This window comes from Parasteatoda tepidariorum, chromosome 6, assembly GCF_043381705.1.
Source record: "Parasteatoda tepidariorum isolate YZ-2023 chromosome 6, CAS_Ptep_4.0, whole genome shotgun sequence".
NCBI classification, from domain to species: domain Eukaryota; kingdom Metazoa; phylum Arthropoda; class Arachnida; order Araneae; family Theridiidae; genus Parasteatoda; species Parasteatoda tepidariorum.
In genome coordinates, this window is record NC_092209.1 from 88,657,528 (window position 1) to 88,664,910 (window position 7,383).

At 28.6% G+C, this 7,383-nt stretch overlaps 2 long non-coding RNA genes across 2 annotated transcripts; one reads left to right on the forward strand and one right to left on the reverse strand.

The window, feature by feature from the left end:
* Positions 1-308: 308 nt before the first annotated feature.
* On the reverse strand, positions 309-3,085 carry LOC107449300 (uncharacterized). Its single transcript, XR_001584760.3, has 2 exons — positions 2,843-3,085; positions 309-756 (listed from the first exon to the last, which is right to left on the reverse strand). It is a non-coding gene; the product is annotated as an uncharacterized lncRNA (long non-coding RNA).
* A 432-nt stretch (positions 3,086-3,517) lies between these two features.
* LOC122272045 (uncharacterized) lies at positions 3,518-7,140 on the forward strand. Its single transcript, XR_006226759.2, has 2 exons — positions 3,518-4,268; positions 6,396-7,140. It is a non-coding gene; the product is annotated as an uncharacterized lncRNA (long non-coding RNA).
* Positions 7,141-7,383: the final 243 nt, after the last annotated feature.

Genomic DNA, 7,383 nt, shown 5'->3' on the forward strand with positions numbered 1-7,383 from the left:
TATATATATATATAATTATACCAATCATCTAAATGAACTCTTGTTATTTTATCATATGCATATTAATTGAAAAAATTTTATTCAATAACGAAATAAAATGGCAGTTGAATAGTTTAATAAATTTATATTCATAAACTAAAAATAGAAAATTATCTTCTCTTTTTTTTATCAATGCTTCGAATGCTAACTTTTCATGATAAGTAATCAGTATAATTTATCAGGCTAGAATTTTTTATATTCTACTATTATTTCTCTTTTTTTTTCGTTCATGTTGTTTTGATGATTAATGAAATGGAATACACACCAGCTAAATAACATTGTTTATTATATTTTTATCATTATTTTTTCTGTACAGAATGGAGAGTCTTTTTAACATTGATACCTGATTTGAACATTCTGAATTTATGCATCGCCAAGTATGTGTTATAGGATCCACATAATTTACATTGTCATTCATAATTAATCTGATATATTCTGCATTGTTTTTACTTTCGTTTACTACAAGTATCTTTGAATATCGCTTATTTTAGATTCCTAAAAATTTATCACATGAAAATTTGATCAAGCTCATTTTTAATGTTGTTTATTTGCAATCTTCTGTACATCATCAGCAAACTTCCTAACGAGTTTTCCCAATTCAGATGAGTCTGATAGCTCAATTACTTGAGCATCGCTCGGAATATCATAATCACCATGCACTGGCTGTGAAACTACGAAAATGAAACTTGCAATCAAAAAAGCAGCAATTACGAGAATCTAAAAGTAGGGGAAAAAAGGAAGCATAAGCATTTAAAAATGATATACAAATACTTTTATTTACATTATTATTTCATTCAACTGAGTATTAAAAATGCATTGTATCTAGGGTCCGTTAGTTAACCTAAAGAGAATAATCTAGAATGATCGTTGCAAAGAATAATCTAGAATAATTGTAGGAGAGATAAGTGCAATGCTTAGAAGAATAATGAAGACGCTTTTATGTGACATTTCATCAGTTTCTTCAGAAAAGATTTTCTATTTTATTTTTTAACCGTCGTTAAACAGCCGACACAGTTTTTTGGGTTTACGACTACTAATGTACAACTTCGTTATTCCCAATCCAGCAATCCAGGAGACAATGGAACTCCTGGATCAAATATTGTGAGAAATTTGCCTTCGTGGTGGACTTTTTGATGGGATTAACCCGCATTTGCGTTACATAGAGAGAGGAAAACCAAGAAAACCTCGCACGGTAAGCCTGATGCCAAAGGGACTTTTACTCACGATCCGTATACCAATATTTTATGCTAGCAATGGGGTCAGTGCGATCCGGGTGCGGAATTCGTATAGACCAATCATCGCCAGGATTTAAAGCAGAGTCACCTCATTGGAAGACAAACGTTCGATCCCCTGAGCAATAACGGCTCTTTTCTCTTATAAAAAAGGAGATTATATTTACAGAAAATATTTTATTTTATTTTATAACCGTCTTTGAACTGCAGACCCAATTTTGGGTCTACGACTACTAATGTTCAACTCCGTAGCCTTGTTAATTTGAATCAATCCAGAAATAAAGGAAACTCCTGGATCAGTACCCCCAGAAATATGATTTTTCATGGGAACTTTTTGACACTACAGATATAACGTGCACCTGTCACCATTTACTACACGTGGAGTCTTCCGACGGCGGGAATCGAACTCAGTGCCCTATGATTAAGAAAAGATTGCTATGTTTGGATTACTACTTCAGCAAAGAATATTTCTCTCATTGTTTTTTTAAATAAATAAATAAACAAAACGTAAGGGCCGCCGCTGGTGTTTTTGGGTGTTTAACGTAACCTTTTTTTTACGTAAAAGCTATTAGATTTAGAAACAAGGAATGAGAAAGTTGTGTAGAAAAAATGTACAAAAAGTACGATGAAGTAAATAGATTTAAAATTTGATAATTACTTCGTTAACAATTACCAGTTAAGCGTGTAGTAAAAAGTACAACGCGGGCCACTCGACAGGTCACAAAAGGGAGTCGAAAGGGCTAATTTTATTTATGAAATCAACATGATTGTTTTTCGTAAATCCAATTTGCTATTCCAATTTAAAATGTTTTCTACGCGATTTTTTCACTCTTTTGTTATTAAATATTAATTTTTATTCCTTTGCTGTTAAAAATTTTTTCTCTACCGAGATCTTCATTTCATAAAAAAAATGAAAGTGATGGAGGAAAATTATGGAGGAGTGAGTGAATTTCGTTGCCAGATATAAATTTTAATATTTATATCGAAATTGTTAAAGATTTAAAACAGATAACCTTGTTATAACAGATAACTATGGTATGATATAATGTTATCGTTGTATAATGTTCAAAGGTAAAATTACTTCTCATTGTGTCGCTTATTCAGTATTTCAAAGTTTTGAAATTTTTTTCAAGAACAACTGATTATTTCTCGAACCCAGGTCAACGTTCATTCCGCCAGAATTAGCATATTAATAATATAATTTTACATAAAATAATAATATTATTTTTACTAGCAAAATGCTTCTTCCCTTAGCAAAAATTTTGAGAAAAAAACCAATGATGAATGAGCAAGCATGGGGCTGAAAATCCTAGCGCTAAACATAAATGCCAGAACTGGCATGCTCAGTCTTAAGAATTAAACATAGTTTATTTCAACATTATTAAAGAAAGCCGCGATGGCTCAGGGGATAGAGCGACTACTCACATTGTGTTATAATTTTAAATAATTTGCAACTACTTATACTTACTATTTCAAATAGTATACAGCTACTCATATTTTGTTATAATTTTTACGTAATAACAAAATGTGAATAAACTTTAGTCTAAATTAAGAGATTTTTAAACATTTACCTGAATGGAATTCATGATTCGACCTTGTTCCAGAACGATCTATGTAATTCGAATAAAAAAAATGACCTTATATACATACATATCATTTATTAAAATTTTAACGATATCTATCAAATAATAATGGGCTTGCATATGGAATATTCTTTGAATAAATGTGATTTATCAATTTTTATGGAAAAATTTATGATTTACATCTCATCTTTTATGCATATTTAACTGCATCTCATTGTACCCACGAAATATTAAAACATCATTTATTGATTCAACAAAAATGTATTACTTGTAAAACTCTTTTTAAACTCCTTTATAGATTTATTGCTTTGAAAAAGTAATTTAAATAGTTAGCATATTTTAGATGATTATTAACTTTGTACAAGAATTATGTAACTTTATCAAAATCTGAAAACTTTGTTTAATATAACAAATATTTATAGCATTATACATAAATATAATTTAATGAAATGTATCTAATTTCTCTTTTTCTAATCTTGGTATTAATACAGTATTTCAAAAATTTTCTTTAAAAATAATTTTTTTTTAAATTATGTACAAATATTAAAAACTTCGTCTCTCAAGTAGATTTAAAACAAGATTTTTTAAATTATTTTAGTCAGATCTCAAGCAATAAAAGTAAGACACATAACTACCATACTTCTATTCTTTTGCATCCTGGAGTATCTGCCAGCCTCCACACACCTGCTGCTTTTCTCCCTTTTTTTATTTTATCTTAAATCGAGGTTATCTTAGCGAGGTGAAAATCCTTGAATAACGCTAGTAGTAAGGAAAAAATAATATTAAATCTAGGTAATTATAAGGTTTATTTTCGGGACGTCTTGCATGCTCAGCTGAAATCCACCTTGTCATGAAATTTTAATGGACAATGCAATTTGATCTTATAGCTAGTGAGACTTCATTATGGACCTAAATGACCGTTTTTCCAAAGTGACAATATTTTTTAAAAAAACATTACAAAATAATTAAGATGAAAGGTTTGAAACTGTAATATTTTTGCTTTCTTAAAAAAATGTTTTAAGTAAAAACATTTTCGTGAGAATAAAAAGAAAATTCCGACACATGGTTGTTGTAAGGTTACATGCTTTCTGGGCATAAGTTGATAAAAAACTGAAACTTCTAAGTTATGACTGGTGAAAAATGAAATCCTTTAAGTTATTTACGCGCAATATAGGCAAACTGTTACTAAATAATAATTTATAGAGAAGCTTGTTTTTTAAATTTTTTTTTAACGAAATAGCTTCCATATAATTCAGCAATAAAACTAGTATAACTTTCGATGATATGAATCAGCAATAATTCGTTCTCGATCGTGAAACAACAAGGTTTAATGTTTCGATTGGATATGGAATTCTAAAATGAAGCGTGGTTTCAATTGTGTTTTTAATTATAGACTATGAGCATGAAAATGCATGTAAGTATTATCTATTTTAATTTCATAACTTCTTCTTTGGAATGTGATAATTTTGGGAAAATGAAATTGTTTAGCTTTGATATGTGTGAGAATTACATTTTTATTCTATCTTGATAAGTAAGAAAGCGAATTTTCTTTCATTTTGACGTATGTAAAAGTTTATATTTAAGTTTGATAAAGGGAAAAGAGAAAATATTTAGAAATTTCTGATAACATACTCAAATTTATAATAATATATGAACTTCTTTCTTTGATTCATTCTTTGATTAAATGAAAAGTATGCCTTATTTAATCATTTTATCAAACGAAGTATATGCAGATGATATATGTTAGTTCCTCTGATTGAAAAAAATGTATATACTAACGTTCGTTCATTTGATTAAAGGAAGTATTTGATTAACTCTAATATTTGCAACTAAAATATGTCAAATCATTTGATCCAGGAGTTCCCTTGTCTTCTGGATCGTGTTCAAAGTTACGAAACTTTGGGGTTGAACATTAGTAGTCGTAAATCCAAAATATTGGGTAGACTGTTCAACGACGGTTTTATAAAATAAAGTAAAAATGAGAGCAAAATTCTTGCTCGAATTTTAACATAAAATTAAGACCATCTTCATGGGTTGGCCAACACACGGGGTGAGTCCTGGTCTTCTTTGAGTGCTTGTGGGTCTAAAAAATTCTATATGTAGTACAAAACGAATAAAGGAACGGAAGAACTAATGAGAAAATCAATAAAAAAGTGAATTAATAAACTAATGAATCAATAAATTTAAAAATCAATGAACCAAGGGATAAATGAATGAACGAATCATTATATAAGTGATTCAATGAATCAGTGTTTTAAAGAAAAAACTAGCTAATTAAAAAAGTATGAAGAAAACATAACGTCAGCTGATAAAAGAAATTTGGAGTAATTGTTTGAGCAAATCAATTAATCATCAAAATAATGAGTCAGTGAATCAATAAACCTAGGAATCAATGAAACTGCGATTTTTAAATAAATAAATTAGAAAACCAATGAATCATAGATTTGTCAGTTCGATGATTCAGTAATTTTTTCTTCCGCTGAGTTATTGATTCTGTTGTACACTGAATTGTTGATCTACGTTTTTCATTTATTCACTGATTATTATATTTTCCAATTCATCAATTCCTTGGTTCATTGCCTATTGATTTCCTCAATCATCGGTTTATTGACAGGTTGATTCGCTTATTCTTTTTGTATTCAATCCGTTGATTTATTGATTAGTTAACGTTTTCCTTATAACTCCTTTTTCTAATATTTCTAATAATCCAATGATACTTTGATTTATTGATTTACTCATTCACTGATTTGCATTTAAAATATTTGTGTGATTCGATTTCTTACTGTCGGACGAATTGTTAGAACGAATTCTGAGTAAAAATTACTGTACAAAACCGAACATATATTTAATTCAGGTCTTTTTTTATATTTTTCTAAGTAAGCAAGCAAAATGATTTCGGTTTTTTACTTTTTTCATACATAAAAAAGTAAGAACTATAGTGCAAATGTTTGTTTTTATTTCATTAACCCTTTTTTTTTTGCTCGTTATTACTCATAACCTTGCGTTATATTGCACATTCCTCGTTTTCGAACATGAGAACTTCAAGAGGATGCTATATTGTATCGATACAAAGAAAAACTGATGACCTAAAAATTAAAGGAAAACATAATAAAGTAAAAATTTAATATTTGCTGCATTCTGCACCAGTAACTAGTTTAATTTTCTCATTGAATTTTAAGATTAATTACACAATTTGTCAATAGATGGCGCTTTTGACTGGAAAAATTGCAATGCAATGTTTCCTGCTGCATTATAATTGCCTTTTAAACGAAAGCTGTGGTAATTGAAGTATTGTAGTTGTATATTTAGCAAAAACTACAAAGTATTGCAGTTTCTTATTTAGCAGCACCGTCTGTTGACAAAATTAGGAACTAGGTTTGAAACTTTGAATAAAGTGTCTGTTTTCTTAATAAAACTCAGTAAACCATACATTTCTATACTCTTTTGTATTATTTTTTTAAATTGAATATTAAATTGTTGATTATTTTTGAGGTAAAATTTTTCATGAAAGTTTGAATCATGCTGTTTTTCTTTTTTACAGATTTTTATAGTTAGTCTGTTGCTATGTTCACTTACTTGCACAACGTGGGCTGACATAGATATGAGGCAGTTAAAAGAAGGTATTAGATACATGAGACCTGTGCACGTAACTTTGCCTGATTATTTGAAAACAGCAAAAACTGAAACAATTACGGTACCCGAAAAAATTAAAAACATGCTTCAAGAGCTGCTCGGTGAATGAGACAGAAAGCGTAGGTATTGCACTTCAACTTGCACTTGCAATAATGGTTTGTATTCTTCACATTCTGCTTAGCTTTACACATTATAATCTGTATCAACTTGTACCAGTGATAATGGCTTTATTTTGAAAAAGAAAATATTGTACTTTTTGTATTCTATCAAGTACATGTATTGTCTTGTGCATACAAATACATTTATATACATATTATTGTATGTTTTAACTTGTTCTGGTGATAATTAATAATATTATTTCCAAATATAAATGCTGTACGTTTTATAATCTGTCTAGTACATATAAACACATTTTAAAAAATAATGTTATATGTTTCAATTTGTTCCTGTTCCGGCGATTATGGTCTTATTTTGTGCAAAAATTATGGTCTTATATTTATCCAAATAATACATCAACTTGTACCCAGCAATAATGGTTTTATTTTGAGAAATACACGATTTTACTTTTTATATTCTGTTTAGTAATACCTAAGCTAATATGTTTCAACTACTTTTAAAATGTGATTTGAATAAATTTAACTTATTGCATATAATTTTGAAGTATTTTAACTACTTTCATTTATTAACGCAAAATCAGTTTACCTACATAATAAGCCCTATTGTTGCATTTGCTTTCACTGAAAACTCCATAAAGAACAACGTACTTCATTACTTGAAAAAAGTTAGTTTTAGAACAGGTTGTATAATTTATGTTTGTAAACTATTTAGGATTTTAGTTTTTAAACATAGAAATTATGAAAATTTTACAAAACTTTGAAAATTTTACAAAATTTTGA